This window comes from Lactuca virosa, chromosome 8, assembly GCF_052849685.1.
Source record: "Lactuca virosa cultivar CGN04683 chromosome 8, Lactuca_virosa_CGN04683_v6, whole genome shotgun sequence".
Lineage (NCBI taxonomy): Eukaryota > Viridiplantae > Streptophyta > Magnoliopsida > Asterales > Asteraceae > Lactuca > Lactuca virosa.
The window spans coordinates 229,771,808-229,792,324 of NC_136433.1; the positions used below are offsets into that span (position 1 = coordinate 229,771,808).

At 41.8% G+C, this 20,517-nt stretch overlaps 1 pseudogene; it reads left to right on the forward strand.

Annotated features, from left to right (window-relative positions):
- Window positions 1–17,900: 17,900 nt before the first annotated feature.
- Window positions 17,901–20,066, forward strand: LOC145128445 (pentatricopeptide repeat-containing protein At5g66520 pseudogene; annotated as a pseudogene).
- The last annotated feature ends 451 nt before the right edge of the window (window positions 20,067–20,517 follow it).

A 20,517-nucleotide genomic window follows, 5' to 3' on the forward strand; every position in this document is an offset into this window, starting at 1 on the left:
GTGAAGGTGCAGTGGCAGCACCGAAAGGGTTCAGAGTGGACGTGGGAGGCCGAGGAGGAAATGAGGGAGCATTATCCAGAGTTGTTTACAGATTCAGCAGCAGCAGACTTCGAGGACGAAGTCTAAGATAAGTGGGGGAGAGTTGTAACGCCCCATTTCTGGTATGTGATTTAAATAAGTAATTTTCATTTTCTTAAGGGATACTCGACGAGTCTGTAGCCCAACTCGTCGAGTAGAGACGGGTTGATCACGCGTATTAAGCTGGCTACTCGGCGATTCCATATGCTGGGACTCGGCGAGTCCGCTTGTCTGGATGAAGCCCTAATTTTAAGGGTCTGCACCCTATTTAAACACATTTATGCGCCCCAACCTCGCCTCCATCACCCTCAGAACATTTCTTATCAAACCCTAGCCTCCTTAAAGAGTGTGTGAGTGGTTGTTGCCTTGTGAAGGAACTTTTGGTGCATTTTGGAGCAAGTAGAAGAAGGAGAAGGTTGAAGAGTTCAAGGAAGAAGAAGTAGATCCGGGACACACTCCTTTGTGGTCATCTTTTCTGGTAATAAAGTCTCCATCTTGTTTATTGATCTAATAGATCTAGTTTGTCCCCAAAATTGTTGATATTAAGCTCAAAACCCCAAATCTCTTGTAATAAAGCCTTATGATCGAGTTATACTTCAGATCTAGCCCCTCTTGAACTCCAAGAGCTCATTATAGCCACCTTTATGCAATCTTGGCCTTGTTCCAAACCCTAAGTGCTTAGTAGTTGATGATTTTGGGTATTTTAGCCTCATACCCTTGTGCATGCACGTAAAGTTGGAAACTTTACGTGTAAAACCAGTCCTAGAAGCTCAGACCTGTGATTTAGAAGCACTGAAATCGATTAGAATCGACTGTATAGTAATAGCATGCTTGGGACTCGGCGAGTTGTTCTTCAACTCGACGAGTTGTTCTTCAGGCTCGACGAGTTGTTCTTCAGGCTCGACGAGTTGTTCTTACGACTCGGCGAGTCGCAGACTGGACGTGTTCATATGATGAAGGAGAACTCGACGAGTTGTTCATACAACTCGGCGAGTCGGATGAAGTTAGACTCGATTTATGTATCGAAGAAGAACTCGTCGAGTCTTCGCCAAACTCGACGAGTAGAAGCGAGTAGAGGACTAGAACGGATGAAAGGGACTCGGCGAGTTGGCAGCCCAACTCGGCGAGTCCGGTCAACTGGGAGTTGACTTTGACCCGGAAGTTGACTTTGACCGAGGGTAAAATAGTCATTTCACCCTCAGTTGAGTTATCAGTATTTGATTGAGTATATTTATGGGAATTGTAGCCGGGGAGATACCGGAGCAGCAGCAGACAGTTCCCGAGTAGCTTTTTCACCATCCAGCTTACGAGGTGAGTTTCCTTTCAGTAGGAACGGGTCTACGGCCACAATGCCGGCCCGTTTAGTTAGCAGTACTTCCGGACGTCGGTCCGATGCAGTAGTTCAGTGTGCTTGAGGTCTTTGTGATTCAAGCATGTCTTTGTGTTATGTGTTCCAGACTTCGGTCTGATGCAGTATGCAGTATATGTGTTTAAGCCAGTAGTTGCGATGATGCTATGTTATGTTCAGTCAGTTCCGGACTTCGGTCCGATCCAGTTTCCGGACTTCGGTCCGATGCAGAGGGCAAGGCCCTGGTTAGTTCCGGACTTCGGTCCGATGCAGTTTCCGGACTTCGGTCCGATGCATAGGGAAAGGCCCTGGTTAGTTCCGGACTTCGGTCCGATGCAGTTTCCGGGCTTCGGTTCGATGCAGAGGGCAAGGCCCTGGTTAGTTTCGGACTTCGGTCCGATGCAGTTTCCGGACTTCGGTCCGATGCAGAGGGCACGGTCCTGGTCAGTTCCAGACTTCGGTCTGATGCAGTTTCCGGACTTCGGTCCGATGCAGTGGGAAAGGCCCAATAGTTGTTTTATATATTATTGTATGGTATGTGGTAGTTTGGGGGAACTCACTAAGCTTTGTGCTTACAGTTTCAGTTTTGGTTTCAGGTACTTCCGCTAGAAAGGGGAAGAGCTCGGGATGATGGCATGGCACACACCACAGCTTCAGTTTAGCCTGGGAGTTCACTCTGATAGTTTGATATGATTTGACACATTTTCTGATTTGATACATTGATTATAACTTTTTGAGATACACGTTCCATGATTTTATGATATGACATTTGATGTTGTGATTTTTAGTAATGCTGAAACAAAAAATTTTGGGTCGTATTTTTGGGTTGTTACAACCTGCCTTACCATATCACGAACAAACATCCATTTTCCATAGAAGCCCGAGCTAACAAATTACTGAAATACTCTTTAATTCCAAAACAGAACTCGAATACCCGGATCATCCAGTATACATCATCCACCTCCAAATGAGCCCAAAACTCAATTCTTCAAAGATCCTGAGCCTGCCAATACCCAATCCTTGATCACCACCCCGAAATGGAAATGATCTGAAATAGGGCGTTACAACTCTCCCCACTTAAATTAATTTTCGTCCTTGAAATCGTTCCTTACCATCTCCGACATGCCCATCAACCTGAGCAACACGACCTCAATCTCGAGCATGCCACAACCTTCCCACGGCAACCGAAACCAACCCTAGCAGGTCTCTTCAACCTGAAGATGAACAAATCCTTCCTCCACTTGAAAATAAACCCTTGCAACATAACCACATGTACTCAATCTGAAATTTGAAGTATCGAGATGGTCTAACTCCCTGACAGACCGCCCATACTGAACCATTGCTAAATCCATTCCACTTATCACCCAACTGACTACCCGACTTCTGATAACTTAAGGTTCCCACTAGAAAATAGAATCACAGATCAATTATCCCTACAAAACACTTATACTTCACAAAAGGCTCAGATAATCCTTCGGGTAGGAGACTTATCCCAGAAACGGTTAGACTTAGACGAGAGTTGCACAACAGGATCAAATCATTTACTCTAAGATTATCCAATCCCAACAGGAAGTGACCTAACATCTCCCCGAATAACAAGCTACTCCACACACGAGTTCCAAATCAATAATATTGCCTTAACTTATCTGGATACCCTTCACCAACAAAACCAATCTAAGACACAATCGTAAGAGCTTGATCTATCGTCAAAATTGAATCCATTCCTTACCCTCAAACCCTTCGATTGATGCCCTCGGCATATAGGTACCCCATATTCTAATCCCACTTAAAAGAAAATCCTGCACATAAACACTCGCAATCCCCAACTCAAGATCTCACTCAAAACCAACCCGATACTCAACTCAAGACCCGAGATCCACGGATCTGCACTTGCATTTCACCCAAGGCCTTCTGATTCACGACAATCCCACACTGCACCGAGATATAAAGGTTCCCTACCATCGTTGGGACTACCGGTCTCACACATGATCCAACCACCAGGTTTCCAAGGATCCAAATAACAAGGCTACCCAGCCTATAAACCCCTCCGCGTCACCCACTGACAACCCACTTGATCCTGCAACTCAAGATCCAAACCTGGACCCAATGGTCTCTACCAGGTCCCACCTATAATGCCATAATCAAGCAGCCTCGCCCACGGGTCCTACTCAATAAGAGGTACACAGGCTTGACTCTGCCTCGAACTCCGATGGTCCTCAACCTAAAATAGAGAATACTTATCGACAATCCTGACCGGCGTGCCCAGGGCACGAACTGATTCCCCCTTTACGCTCATGACCAACTCTAACATCAGTATTCCTCGAACAGTTGAATGATATGATTCCATCTCAGTCTTACAACACTTCTAACCAACCATGGTATTTCATACCCAAACCATCACAACCCCACTCATCCTTAGCCGAAACCTGCATCCAGTCAGGTGTTCGGGTCACGCTTCGAATCCCAAAGCCCTCAACCCAGACTTATCCACAAGCCTGCTATACATAATAAAGAAGACGCCGAACAGCGGTTGGAAGTTTCCTAAACTCCCACTTACACAATTTCAATCTAAACGGCCACTTGGGTCGTCTCTCTAACTGGCTAGGATGTGAAACTTGCCCGAGTTCCACACCCTTCCAAACTTCTAGAAATTCTAATCGATTCTCCCCCACTTGGATTCGACGAAGTTCTCTCACCTCTTAATTCTGATGGATCTCTGACCCATCTACCTCAAATAGTATGAACCGTTTATAACATGTGCTAATCAATACTAGCGTTCCATTGCTAGCCAACTCAATGATCTCCTAACTCCTGAAACCCCGAAGAATGCTCTTGAAATATTAGCCAGTCTAATAATCCAAATCACCTCTCATGATACCATACCAATTCCCTGAGTTTTTATGTTGGCGACTAAAAACCATAACCCTTGACCCGAACTGACGAATCCTCATTCCAACTCTCATTATCGAAGAATCATTGAATCCTAATCGACTGCAACCTGAGCGAATATAAAACTCCCCTGGCATTTCCAATGACCAAACAACTCATGTAACTGACACCACCATCTTCATGTTACCGCTCCTCTCCTAGCAACGGTAGTGTTTGAACCCAACAGTTCTCCCATAGGCAACTGCCGCTCCTACCAGAAAAAAATAATAAAACCATTGAACTCTGGCGGTACTGGAGAACTAAGCCACTGAATCCTGACCATATACTTTCCACACAATACCCCCGAACCGATCTCGACCAAAAACCAGAAGATCAACCGAACACATTGGAATCCGTCACACAAGATACAACCCCTAAATAACCCACTAATGATTCACGACATGCAAAAAGCATATAACAATTTCGAAGATATAACTCGAAAATAACAGAGAATTAAATCAACGATAAAGCTTACCCAAACCAATATAACATTCCAAGCAACATAAATACTGATAACAACCGAAAAAAGGCAAAAGATAACATACCTGCGATATCACCTGCTGGAGCACTGGCCTCCCCTGACTGACAAAGAAATAACCGGCTCCTCTCTGCTGGGGCTCCTGCAACACCCTCACGACTATCAGAACTCCATAAAATAGTCGGAGCGGGTGCACTCACTGCTCCTCCCCTCCTCATCAGACAGACGACTCTCTTGTGGCCTACTTGGTCGTAGAAAAAACATAATGGGCTTGCCCCCCGAGGATAATCCCTGCTGACATGATCAATCCTGCTACACTTGTAGCAAGCCATTCCCCTAGAACAACAAGCTCCATCGTGCAGTTTCCCACACATGTTGCACTAACCCCGGCTGTACCGGCCTCCTAATCGCTGATCCGAAGTCTTGGATCTCTTACCGAGACCCTCCCTTGCCTGCACCTGATCTGGCCTCCTCTTCCCCAGGTGCTCCAAATCGATCTCCCGCTCACAGAATGATAGAGTACGAGCTCCAATGATAGCCATAACCTTAGCATAGATCGCGCCCAAGCGCTTATCCAAGATTTCCAGAATCTCCTCCTTAACTGAATCAAAGATCATAGGAGTCTGCCCCAAGATTTCGTGGGCAATCTCCGACGAGATGAATTCCCGCATCTGCTCGCTAATCGGCTCAGTACCTGCACCTGATCCGGAACCAGAACCAGAACCAGAACCTCCTTCATGGGTGCTCATCACCAAATTGAAATACAACATGAAAATGATCAGAACATACCCAAGATCCTCCTCCCATAAGCTTCTTAGACTCTCCAAGACTCTCCCTGATTCGAGTATGGATCATGTGCTTTTAGTATTACGGGCCCAATATGAAACATTTCAAAAATACGGTCCAAAAATTTCGTTTTAAAATAAATTAAGTAAGCCATATTTCATCAATATCATAATAAAATCACAAGTCATGTATTCCCAAAACATCATATCAAATACTATATCAAAACCATGTGTCAAAATATCAGAGTCTAAAACATCCCAGGCTATAAACTGTGGTATGTGTCATGGCTCTTCCCCTTGATAGTGGAAGTACCTGAAACCAAAACTGAAAACTGTAAGCACGAAGCTTAGTGAGTCTCCCCAATCTACCACATACCATACACATAACATGCAACTAGGAGATACGGGTCCGCCCACTCTCATGTAGATTCGGGTCCCGCCCACACTCTGCTGTCTAGGAGATTCAGGCCCCGCCTACACTCCGCTGTCTAGGAGATTCGGGCCCAACCCACACTCTGCTGTCTGGGAGATTCGGTCCCCGCCCACACTCTGTTGTTTAGGAGATTCGGGCCCCGCCCACAATCCGCTACTAACATGCATACAAGTATCACGCAGACAACAAGTATATATATTCCTATGAAGCAGACACATATCTGTACTCAAATAATATTATGAGATTTGGGCACTGCCCACACTCGTCTACTATGAGATTCGGGCCCCGCCCACACTCAACTACTAACATATCACATATACGGGTCAGCCTTGGTGCCGTAGACCCGTTCCTACTGAAGGAAACTCACCTCGTAAAGCTGACTGCTGAAATCTCGAGTGAGGAATCTCTGATGGCTGCTCCCACGACTCCCCGACTATTATTATCACAATAACACTTAGTCAAAACCTGATAATTCTCCTTAGGGTAAAATGACCATTTTACCACTGGTCAAAGTCAACCTTCTGGTTGACCCAACTCGTCGAGTTGCTCCATCAACTCGTCGAGTCCTAGAACCTAAAATCGCGATCTAACTCGTCGAGTCTCCCCCCGACTTGTCGAGTTCCCAGGCTACTGATAGTCGCGATCTACCAAATCAACTCGTCGAGTCCCTTCACCGACTCGTCGAGTTCTACCTTAAGCTAAAACGGGACAAACCAACTCAACTCGTCGAGTCCTTCTATGGACTCACCGAGTTTCTCTGTCTGATTGAGTCATCTCAATGGATTAAGCTCCTACCCTTCAGATCCAAACTCCATACTTCATCAACACACTGGGAATACACTTTTAAGGGTAAAGTTTCCATCTTTACCCGCTATTAGTCCTTCTTAATGGGTTTAGCTCAAACCCTAACTCTCTAGAACATAGATCTTGGTCCACAAGCCATAATACTCTAAACCAAAGCACACTATAATAGATCTAGGCCTTGGACATCAGTTGGACACGTAAAGTTCCTAGCTTTCCTTCCATACATGGCCTTTTAGGGCTAAAAAGGCCATAATAACGTTTTTAAGCTTGCATGGGGCTTCCATGGTCATAAAGTTTTCACCTTTATGCCATGGAACCCCTTATAGATCCCAAATCTGAAATGTAAGTCACTTGGGACGTCCAAATCCCAAAGACCAAGGTTCTTGAACCAAAACCCTCATAAAAATGGAAGTAAGTAGATCTAATGAATGAATGATCAAGTTAGAGACTTGATTACCAGAAAGTGATGAGGATGGAAGGAAATCCCCGGATCTACTATCTTCGCCTTGAACCTTCCAGCTCCTTCTTCTTCTTCTAGCTTCAAGAACACACAAAATCACTCAAGAATGGCTCACACACTCACAAAGTGCTCTAGGGTTTTGTGGATTATGGTTTAGGACTTGGAGGCTGGAAATGAGGCCAAAAGATGGGGATTAAGATGCTTAAATAGGGTGCAAAACCCCGAAATTAAGCTTTCATTCTGGCAGACCTACTCGTCGAGTCGACGGCTCTCGACTCATCGAGTAGATAGCTTAAAACCCCGCGTCCAAATGTTGTTTCTACTCGATTATACTCGACGAGTCTGGGGCTTCCAACTCGTTGAGTAGCTCTATAAAAATGAATAATTTAATAAATAAATTGAAACATCCCAAAAATATAGACCAAAAATTTCGTTTTAAATCAGTAATAAAATCCATCAATAATATCCATCACATAAAAATCATAGTCATGTATCAAAAAAAATCATCATCATATCTGTCAATGTATCAAAATCATATATCATAAATCAGAGTGAATCCTCCCAGGATAAAAACAGTGGTGTGTGTCATGCAGTCATCCCGAGCTCTTCCCCTTACTAGTGGAAGTACCTGAAACCAAAACTGAAACTGTAAGCACGAAGCTTAGTGAGTCTCCCCAAACTACCACATACCATACACATAACACATAAACATATCTTAGGCCCTGGCCCTGCTACATCGAGTCAAGCTCGGAATCAGCTTTCCCGGCATCGAACCTTATTCGGCATCGGGCCTCGCCCGACATCGAGTAAATCTCGGAATACATAAGAGCATAATCAGTAATACACATAAATCTAAGCACATAACATTAACATTTAAACATTCCTCGGACCCCGCCCAACATCGAACCGTAATCCGGTTACATAATAACATTCCTCGGGACCGCCCCGGCATCGGACCGAAGTCTAGAAACATACAATACAAACACATGCAAGAATCACAAAGACATCAAGCATACAAGCATTCATCGGGACCGCCCCGACATCAGATCGAAATCCGGAAAAGTATATAAACCTACATCGGGCCCCGCCCGGCATCGGACCATAGTCCGGAACTACTACTAGCTAAACGGGCCGACCTAGGTGCCTTAGACCCGTTCCTACTGGAGGAAACTCACCTCGAATGCTAGCTGTGAAATCCCGTGTGAGGAATCTCTAACGGCTGCTCCAACGACTGCCCGGCTATCAATTTCACAATAACACTTAATCAAAATCTGATAACTCTTCTTAGAGTAAAATGACCATTTTACCCCTGGTCAAAGTCAACGTCCTGGTCAAAGTCAAAGCCAAGGTCAACTCCCAGTCAACCCAACTCGTCGAGTTACGTCCTAGCTCGGCGATTTCCTATACTACTCAGACTCGTAGTCAGCCGAGTCAACTCGTCGAGTCCCTTCGCAGTCTCGTCGAGTTCTACCTGGCATACAATCGGGACATCCCGACTTCAACTCGTCGTGTCCCTTACTGGACTCGCCGAGTTCCCCTGTCTGTTTGGCTATCTTAATGGATTAAGCCCCTATACTTCAGATCCAAGCTTCATACTTCACATAAACCCTGAAAATGTCCTTTTAAGGGTAAAGTTTCTGACTTTACCCCTTAATACCACTTCTTAAAGGGTTTAGCTCAAACCCTAATTCCTTGGGACCTAGAACTTGGTCCTTAAGCCTTCCATACACCTAACTCAAGCTTACAACCTCATATCTAAACCCCTAACACTACTTGGACACGTAAAGTTCCCACCTTTCCCACATGCATGGCCTTTTGAGGCTAAAAAGGCCAATATGACTCTCTAAAGCTTGCATGGGGGCTCCAATGGCATAAAGTTTGCACCTTTATGTCATAACAGACCCTCAAGGTACTAGATCTGGAAGAATACCCTCTTGGGTCGATCATTTCCCAAAAGCTACCAATCTTGGACCAAAAACCCACATAAAGAGGATATAAAAGGTCTAATGAACTAAAAGCCAAGATAGAAACTTGATTACTAGAAAATGTAGCAAATGGAGTGTAGCTTCTTGATCTACTCTTTCCTTCTTGAGCCCTCTATCTTCTTCCTCTTCCACAAGCTTCAAAAGCACACAAAGATCACTCAAAATGGCTCACACTCTCAAAGAAAGCTTTAGGGTTTCGTGGATTAAGGTTTGGGACAAGGAGGCTGTAAATGAGGCCAATGGGTGGGGGGTAAGAAGCTTAAATAGGGTGAAAAACCCTGAAATTAGGGTTTCATCCTGGTCGAGCTACTCGTCGAGTCGAGGGCTCGATAACTCAAAACCCGCGCATAATCTGCCTTCTACTCGACGAGTTAGGGCCACCAACTCGTCGAGTTCCTCTCTTAAAATGAATAAATAAGTGAGTTAAATGCATACTAGGAACCAGGCGTTACATAAATGTGTACCAGAAACTGTGCGTTACACAATACTACCTTCTACACCTATCCATACTTTCCTCAAGAATCATCCTGAATCCTCTAAGTCACCCTCTCAACCGATGCACCAAAAACTCACTAAACAGTGCAACCAAACCCGCTGAAGCACTTCATAGGCTCTCCTAGGTTCCCAACCTTACCCTGCCATCAGCTGCTGATGAACTCCCCATAATGCCAGTCACCCACCTCATGAATACAATCGTATTCACTTAGTAGCTAACTCCCATCACCTAAGAGTTCTACAAAGCACAAAACAAGTAGCATTCATGCAGTAACACTCCAATCCATAGAACGATCATAGGACATTCAGCCCACACACCACAACTCATGCTAGAAATTTCCACCCTCATTGCCGATTGCCTTATGCATGCAAATTATACACATAACAAGATCAAATAGACTGTCGAATAACAAACTCTACCCTAGAACCACAACCAGACAAGGAACATGAAATAAGGCCAAATCAATTATTCTAGGGCTATAAGATCCTAACCGTATACAAATTTTAAAGTATACACTTAGCAATTACTGATTCCAATAGATATTCCCATCTCAGCATAGAATCCAATTCTCCCAAGGCTACAAGGCATCACATATCAAGCCAATCTACCACTAACTAATCAGCACTAGCATGCAAGTTTACCAGCTCATACAATATACATACAAATGCATCTCTCTTAGCATTCTATCATGCAAGAACTGAGCAGATACTTAGCCTTAACTAGCATGCGGTTCACAGATTCATAAATCAAATCATAGAAAATAACATGTATGGGTATTCTGGGAAAAGTTACTTGAGCTTGGCAGATTGCATGCACCACACCCTTCTCTTATCTTAGAAAACTCTTTTCTTAAAAATGCTTTTCTTTTGGAAACTTTACCAAATCCTCAGTTTGAGTTCAGACACACTCGAGAGTATGTCCGAGTCCCTCAAACCAAGGCTCTGATACCAACTTGTAACCTCCCGAAAATCATGACATAAAAAAATTTGTTTTTAGATTAATGAATCGTTAATACATATCGTTCCTATAAAACCAAGGTAACCAAAATATAGCAAAACATCATCAAGTCAGAGTAATTCACAGAATACGGAAACATGTGGTGTGTGCTCTTCAATCATCCCGAGCTCCCCATGGTCTTTACCTGGAATGCCATGGGCTCCCCCATGGTCTTTAGCTAGAATGCCATGGGACCCCCCATGGTCTGATATCCATTTGCCATGGGCTCCCCCACGGTCTTTCATGCAAGTATCATAGAGACAACTAGCATTCCACATAAATCATCATATACCAACTAAAAAAACCATTGCATATCAACTATTAAGACCACATATCGAGTAATGGGCCGGCATTGGTGCCTTCGACCCATGTATATAGTGAGAAGACTCACCTCGAACAGCTGAAAACCACAGATACTCTCTGACTGCAGATCCGCTACAATCCCCGCACTATCAAACAAATAGCACCCAATTAACCATTGGGTTCCAAACCTAATCCAACAATCCATATATGGGGTAAAAAGACCATTTATCCCTCACCTAGTTTGATCTAAGACTAAGGCCCAAACTCTCAACCATAAAGGCCCACAATCCAATAATCATCCAAAGCGCACTTATGGCCTAATTTTCCAAATTGAGCTCAACTCTTACATGGGCCTTACCCTAAAGTCCAATAGCTTCCCTAAAGCAAAACACTTATTCTCAGATGGCCCAACAATGCCCCAATCAGCCAAGCCCCAAAAGATAGCCCAAACCCAAAAGACACCACAAGGCCCAATAAGGTCCAAAAGTCTTTCTTCATTAATGGGCCTAGCATCCAAGTCCAAAACTATAATGGGACACAAGGCCCAAAAGGCCCAATCATGCCAACCATGGCCTAATAATAAATTCGGCCCACTACACTAGAAATTCCAGGCCCAAAGTCAATTAGGGTCTAAAAGGCTCAAAGATCCGTCGGAGGCCCAAGACTCACTGGAAGCGTACGTCCAACGTACCTCTTCAGTACGCTTAGCGTACTAAGCTTATGGGTTGTACGCGTAACGTACAACCTAGTATGCCCAACGTACAAGTTGCCTTGCTTCAAACTCCATCAAATGCTTAATGCATAAAGACACCCTGACCAAAACCCATATCTTGGTTCTTTTTAAGGTCCTAAGGCATAAAGATGGCAACTTTATGCCATTACTTGCCATATATGATACCAACAACCCATCCTATCTCATTAAGACCTTTCCAAAGGTCTTAATTCATGCATGGAGCCATAAAAGTCATCAAGTTAACATTTTTATGCTATAACCAAGCCCAATAACCTCAGATCTAACTTCCCTAACCTCTGGAGTTTCCTAAACTCACAAGAGACGATTTATGGACTCAAAAATGGACTTCTAGAAAACCCTAACTCAACAGGCAAAAAGGATAAGTAAGGTGTAAGCTTTTTACCTTCAAAAGCTCTCCAAGATACTCTAGATACAGGACTTTCAACCTCTTCCCACGTTCAAAGCTTGGACACCACCTCCTTCTTCTTGCAAATCCACTATAATGGCCACCAAAATCACCTTTAGGCTCAAAACTCACACCCTTTTGCAAGTATGGGGTTTAAGGACGAAAAGAGGCTATGGAGGCTGTTTAGTTGTGAGATCTAATCCTTGAATCGTACATTGGGCCAAAGGGTGGAAAGGGAAGAGTCATAGACCTGGTTTCTTATATGAATTACAGATTTTTGTTCGAGACGTATTAGTCCAAAATAGCTAGATAAGATTGTGGGGCTCTTCAATACCTTTCAGTGCATATAAATAATGCCAAAATTGGAGTTGAATCGAAGAAGTTGTGGTGTTTTGAAATTTATGTTGAATTTGGAAGATTGGTAGTACGCTGAGCGTACTCTAGGTATGTTGGGCGTACCAACATCTTGAAGTCGCGCCTCTAGAAGAGTACGTTGGGTACGCAATCAGAAACCAAACCCTAAATATGGGGTTTTGAGCCTTATTTAAGCACCTTAACTCCTCTAAACCTCTTCCACTACCAACCTCCATTTCTCCAACATCCTCCATTGAAACCCTAGCCCTAGTTTGAGTCTTGTGAACTAAAGAGTGTGTTTTTGGGTGCCTTTGAAGGAATAAGAAGGTGGTGATAGTGCGTGGAAGCTTGAAACAACTTTGGATCTGGAAGTTCTCCTCCCTCATTCATCTCTCGAAGGTATAAAGTTTGTACCTTTATGCCTTCATTGATAGATCTAGCTTAGGTGTTAAAGTTATGTCCTTTTTGTCCCACAAATTGGTCCATTTGAGTGTGGGTTGTCCTAGATCTTGTGAAGTGAGTTTCCAGGTGTATTTGAGGGTGTTAAGTCATAAAAATGCAATCTTGATATTTTCCTTCCATTCATGCATGTGTTAGGAAGCTTAGAATCTCATGATGAGTTATGGTTTTGGATTTTGACTCTTTCTAGCAATGCAAAATTATAAAGTTGGAAACTTTAGGATTTAGAATGTCTTTGGGGATTGGATGTGAGTGTTGGAAGAAAGGTCTCAAAGGATTAAGCACTATATAAAGGAGTAGTCTTGGACATAAGTACATCGGGCGTACCTAGGAGTACATTGCGGGTACTGGGCTTGAATCGTGTACGTTGAGCGTAGGGTTGGAGTACGTTGGGCGTACTCAACCTGCCTTGGACTATGACTTCCGTTGACCGTTGACTTTTTGACCAAGTTTGACTTTGGGTCGAACTTGAGGGTTTTGGACTGTGGATTAAGATTTTACCTGGTTTTAGTGATTAATGGATTCGCGGGAGCTAGCAGTGCAGAAAGGGAAGCACGTGTCAGTATTTCGGGGTTCTTCATTCCTAGTGAGTTTTCCTCACTATACTTGTGGGTCGAAGGCACCAATGTCGGCCCAATGGATTATGTATCCTGGTATATTGGATTGATGTTATGTTGGTTATACGATAGACCGATAGATCTGTATGATTATTTATGTTCACTGAGTATGTGTTAGATTGATAGATCAATATGATTATTTGTACTTGTTGGTTATTGATTGTTATTGTATATGTCGACATGTTATGGTTTGTTGGGTTGAGGCGGTCCTGCTTTGTGCTGAAGGCCAAGATACCCGGGGCAGTCCGGATAGGTTGAAGGCCCGAGATACGGTCCAGTCAAGCCGAAGGCCCGAAGAGCGATCCAGATAGGCTGTAGGCCTTGCGATGCGGTCTAGTCAGGCTGAAGACTCATATTTGCATGCTGTTATCTATATGGTTGTGTGTGGTACTTTGGGGGAAATCACTAAGCTTTGGATTACAATTTGATTGTTACGTTTTCAGGTACTTCAGAGGATAAGGGAAAGATGAAGGCTTGATCGTGCACATTCCTTGGATTTTATGAGATTTAATTTTAGGATACTCTGATTTATGATTTGACTTTTGAGAACTATGTTTTGTAAACAATTATGGTTTTTGGTATGGTTTGAAATTGAAAAATTTTAACTTGATTTTTGGGATGTTACACTCGCATAATGGGCCCCACCCACTGAGTATAACGGGCCTCGCCCTAACCCGCATAACGGGCCCCGCCCAATGAGTATAACAAGCCTCTCCCTAACTCGCATAACAAGCCCCACCCAATGAGTATAATGGGCCTCACCCCAACTCCCATCATGGGCCCCACCCAACATGCAAAACATACAAGTATCACACATACAACTAGCATCCTACAAACATAATCCAGTGGGCTGACATTGGTGCCTTCAACCTACGAGTACAGTGAAGAGACTCACCTTGAAACGCAACTCTAAATCAACAAGCTCACAAGGTTCAAAACGTTGCTAAACGCCACCTAGGTAAACATGTAAGGAAGACCCTTAATATACATTCTAAAACTAGATATTTGACCCAAGATAATAAGTCAAAAGTCAACCCTCAAAGTCAACGGTCAAAGGTCAAAGTCAACAGTTAAATATTAGCTTTAGCAACTCGCCACGCCGTGGCCATCCTTAGCCACGTCGTGCCATCAGATCAGGACAAAACAATCGACCCAACCCCAGTTGCCACAACGTGGCGACCTGATGCCACGTCGTGGGCACTGGATTCAAAACTGTTGGATTAGGTGTCTAAGTCCATAACTATAATTGGTATGTACTTGATTTGATATGTAGCATGGTCCTTTTGGTCGACCTTCACTCATGCAACTTGACAGGATGACTAGTGGAGAGAGTAGAACTTATTATGTGAAATAATAAATTGGTACTCAAAATGGTTTTATTAATATATTATAAGATTAATATATTATTTGGAAATCATATTCTTAATTAGTGATTAATCAGAAATTAATTTGATATTAATTTTGGGATTAAAGGAACTGATTAATAATGGAGGGGCTGTTTTGCAAATCACTGATAGTTGCAGAATTGGGCTATTGGACTCCTTAATTAGGAGTGGACGAAATCCTATTAGGAGGCCCTATATATTTCGTCCAAGGCCTCATAAGGAGGAGTACATGGGCTGCTTAAGCCTTAAGCAGGAATTAGGGTTTCCTCCAGAAACCCACAACTATATAAAGAACCCCATGTCATGGGATTTTCGGGCTATGCATAAGAATACATAACCCTAGCCGAAAATCCTTGTCTCTCTAACTCATCCTTTTCATTGGGTGTTTGTGACTCCATTAGAGGTGCAATACTTGGGGCACTAAGCTTTCAAGAGTCAAGGACTTCAAGGATTATCTTGTTATTACATTATAACAAGCGAGGTAATCTTCTAATCTTATTTCATATGTGAATTTCGAAATTGTATGCTAGTATATAGGATTATTGCTTTGGTATTCAATTTGTATGTTCAATAGAGAAAAACTTAGATCCAAAGCAATTAGGGTTGCATGATCACATAGGAATGTAGATATGCTCAAAACCCATCAGCCCCAAGAGCTCTAAAGCTCATATCTATTCCGAAATATGGTCTAGAAGGATAAAGGTTTCAACTTTATCCATTAAGTCCACCCAAAAGGACAAAATCTCTAATCCTAGGTTCCATAGGGCTAACAATCGAAAAGACTCAACCATTAAGCACTTAATCCCGAAGGTCCTTAGTCTAACTTCTCCAGAATGCTTTTAGGACCCCTAATGGTCCATAAAAATCCAAACTTTATGGACATGAATGACCCATGCATGCCCTTCTTCAAACTAGGTCAAAAAGGGAACAATATGACCCAAAATCGGTGCATGGTTCGCATCTTACCACAAAATTCCAAATCTATAAGATATAACACTTGAGGGACATAGAGAAACCATAAAGTTGTAAACTTTATCTCTTATAATCCCTCAAACCACTCCAAAAGGACCAAAACATGCTCCAAACCCTAGAACTATAAAGGAGAACATAAAAAGGTTGAAGTTTGAGGACTTACAAAGAGTCTAGAAGATGCACACAAATGGAGAAAGGGTGACAACACAAAAAACTTTATATTGGACTATTTTATCAAATTGTCGTTGATCGCACAAAAATCCAATACCACATATTATAGAAAATTCAGTCAATGAATTGTTTCGATGATGATTATTAGCAATTTGGCACTACAAACCCAAATTTAATTATCCAATAATACTATAAAAAGATATTAGATGTTAATATGAGTACTCTATCATTAAACATACTTGTTTATTTAAAAGTAAAATTATATGATGCTTGCAAGTCTTTTGGATTTGTTTGTTTATAAAGCTACATTCCATTTCTTAATATTATAAATAATAAAAGCTTGTTTTATATATATATATATATATATATATATATATATATATATATATATATAAAGGAAATAATTAAGGGTATTATAGTCATTTTACATTAGGGATGAAAACCACTCCAAAAATATCAAAGAGACAATTCAAATGAAAAATAAGAGATATGGACAAACTGCACAATTTATCCCAAACCATAGGGGATGGCCCGTCGTCCCCAACGCTACGTTCGTGTAAGAAAGATTAACTCACAAATTGATTTCTCAGAACTTATGTACAACAAAACTAAGACCCATCCTCTAAAGCTTGCTCACATTGATTCTGAAAATCGTAAAACAAGATTGATTTTCAGTTATATTTCTCACAACTTATAAATTTCTTACATGAATCACCAAAGGTTGAAAAAAAATTGATTTCAAACTTGACGAGCTTATCGATTTAATATCAAATTTGCATCAGGTTTGATCTTGGAAATTTTCTTGTTTGATTTTGGGAGGTTGTGAGGGGTGAAGTATTTTGATTTCATCAGGTTTAATTTTACCAAGTCTATGAGTTTCCTGGTTTGGTTTGATTTTGGGAAATTTTCAGACTTGGTTTCATCAGGTTTGATTTTATCAACTTTTAGGTTGCAAATTTGATACCTTTAAATTTGGTTTCATCATGTTTACTTACGGTGATTGGTGGTTTCCCAATGATGATTCCTGAAGGTTAGGGCATCCACAATCTATTGAACTCTAAGGAGTTCAATAGATTGTCATATCATTGTCACATCAACATTTCACTTTTTGTTCAACTATACTCTTTAACATCCACACTCCATTAAGCCCTACAAAGTTTAATGGATTTCAATATTTGGTTTGAAATTTAATTGAAAAAGAAAAGATTAAATCCATTGAACCACTCAACGATCATGCAACTCTCTCATTCAACTCTCATCCATATCATCACTCACACTCCATTAAACTTCTATTCAATCCTAGTGATCATCTATTCAACTCTTATTAAACCCCCATTGTAGATGCTCTTAGTAGTGGTGGTTGTCCGGGGTAAACGAGGTGGGGTAAGTTGCCAGGGGCAGGAGTGGGTGAGGTAATATATAATTATATTTGGGTCCGATAAAAGAAATAAACAATGAAATGAATAAACAAATAATAAAAATGCAATAGTTTATAATAAAAGGTAATATATTGTGATGAAATCCGAAACCAAAAATAAGGAGACGATCTTAAATTAAAAAAATAAATTAAGAACCGAATATACATACTAAGCAAATTACATGTACCATATGTAACTTTAAATTTAAATAGTTTATCTTTGCATTTACTTTTTCTTATATGAAAATTATTTAATCACAGCCCTACAATAGACTGATGCTTCCGATGCAGATGTCCGTAACCCAACATCTTATCCACTTATATGCAAACGAAACAAAAAGCCATAACCAACAAACTCGCCGGTAAAGCATGACCACCGCCACTGCCACCGAGCTGCCGTGTGACCTCCCATCCAACAATCTCAACGAAGCAATCACCCAAAAATCATTACTAAATCTCCTAACCACCAAATGCACCACGTCTCTCCAACATCTCAAACAAACCCATGCTCTAATCCTCAAAACCAATCACTTTCAAGATCATTACGTTTCTGGTTCTTTAATCAAAAGCTACTCATATCCATACTTCAACACTTTCGACTCCTCAATTCAAGTGTTTCATCAAGTTCCTAACCCGAATGTTTTCGTGTGGAACTCGGTCATCAAAGCGTGCTTCGACAACAACCCCTGTTTGGCTCTGTTGTTTTATTTGAAAATGGTGGTTTCGGATTCAAAGCCGAACAAATTCACGTATCCGATACTGTTTAAAGCTTGTATGGCTGTGAAATCTGTTGAAGAAGGTGGTCAGATTCATTGTCATGTGGTGAAAAATGGGTTTATGGCAGATGGGTACGTGAAAAGCGCTGGAATTCAGATGTATTCGTCGTTTGAACGTTTAACTGAAGCTCGGATGATACTTGATTACAGCGAATCAGATGTTATCTGTTTTAACGCTATGATTGACGGGTACTTGAAATGTGGAGAGATTGAATCCGCCATTGTTTTGTTTAATTCCCCTGCGAAAAAGAACGTTGGTTCTTGGAACGCAATGGTTTCTGGTTTAGCTAAATGTGGTATGGTAGAAGCTGCTCGAAAGATGTTCGATGAGATGCCTGAGAGAGATGAGATTTCATGGAGTGCTATGATTGATGGGTATAACAAAAACGGGTGTTTCAAGGAATCATTGGAGGTTTTCCGAATGATGCAAAAGGCGAAAATTAAGCCGAAAAAGTTTGTTCTTTCGAGTGTGGCTTTAGCTTGTGCAAATGTAGGTTCTCTTGATCAAGGGAAATGGATCCATGGCTACGCTAGGCGAAATTATATCGAATTAGATGCGGTTTTAGGGACTGCGTTCATCGATATGTATGCGAAATTAGGACGCCTTGATCTATCATGGGATGTTTTCGAGACAATGGAAACTAAAGAAATATCTTCATGGAATGCCATGATCGGAGGGCTCGCGATGCATGGTAGGGCAAACGATGCTATCGATATTTTCTCACGAATGAAGAAAGAACGGTTAAAGCCCAACAAAATCACATTTGTCGGATTACTAAACGCGTGTGCTCATGGAGGGTTAGACGATGTGGGCTTGCAATATTTCAACCAAATGGAAGAAGTATTTGGGATTGAGCAGACGGTGGAGCACTACGGGTGCGTGGTTGACATGTTAGGTCGAGCCGGACGGTTAACCGAAGCCGAGGAGGTAATACATAACATGCCAATAACACCGAGCCCTGCGGTTTTTGGTGCACTTTTGGGTGCTTGTAGGGTTTACGGAGATGTTGACATTGGTGAGCGAATCGGGAAAATTTTGATCAAAATGGACCCACGAAACGGTGGTCGGTACGCGTTGTTATCGAACATATACGCAAAAGCTAGGAGATGGGAGGATGTTGAGAGACTGCGAGTGTTGATGAAAGAAAACGGCGTGAAAACAACTACCGGGAAAAGTACAATTGACTTGGACGGTGTTGTTCACGAGTTTAAAATTGGGGAATCGGATCACCCGAAAACACGAGAGATTTATGCGATGGTGGATGAGATGATTGTGAAATTAGGGGTAGAAGGTTATGTCCCGAAAACGAGTGAGGTGTTGTTTGATATTGATGAGGATGAAAAGGAAACCACGCTATGGCGGCATAGTGAAAAGCTTGGTATAGCGTTTGGTTTGATTAGCACGAAGCCAGGAACACCGATTAGGGTAACGAAAAATTTAAGGATGTGTGAGGATTGTCATTCGGCTATTAAGATCGTTTCGAGGGTATATGAGAGGGATGTAGTTGTTAGGGATCGTTTACGGTTTCATCATTTTAGAAATGGGAAGTGTTCTTGCAAGGATTTTTGGTGATGAGTTGATGGCGGTGTATCGAGACTTATTAGGGTTTTGTGGTCTTTTTTTTAAAGAGTGCAATAACTTTGTTAAATTTTATAAATGATAATGAAAAATTATGCACAAACATTGTGTGGAAGAGTCCTTAGGTGGATATAAGACTTTATCGCTACCCCACAACATATGGAAATTGAGTATTTTTGTTGCTGTTGTAATGTGGGGATCTGTCAAGTGGAAATACCACATAGAAGCAAATCATGTTAATATAGTTGTTTCTTCAACAAAAAGTTATGTACAAACATTGTGCGGTACTTCGCTAAGATCGTATGGAAAATAAGAGATGGTTCATGAATGCAAATATGAATGGAAAATAAGAGACGGCTCATGAATGCAAATATGACTCGGGTTGGTTGTGTTTTGAAATAGTTTATTAACGAGGCAACTAAGAAACAATTCATATTACAAGAATTGCTTATAATCATGTTTAAACTCACATAAACTATTTGGACTAAGTAAAAGTAAACAAAAAACCATGGACAAGCCAATAATGGGTACAATATTTGGATGAAAAATGTCTA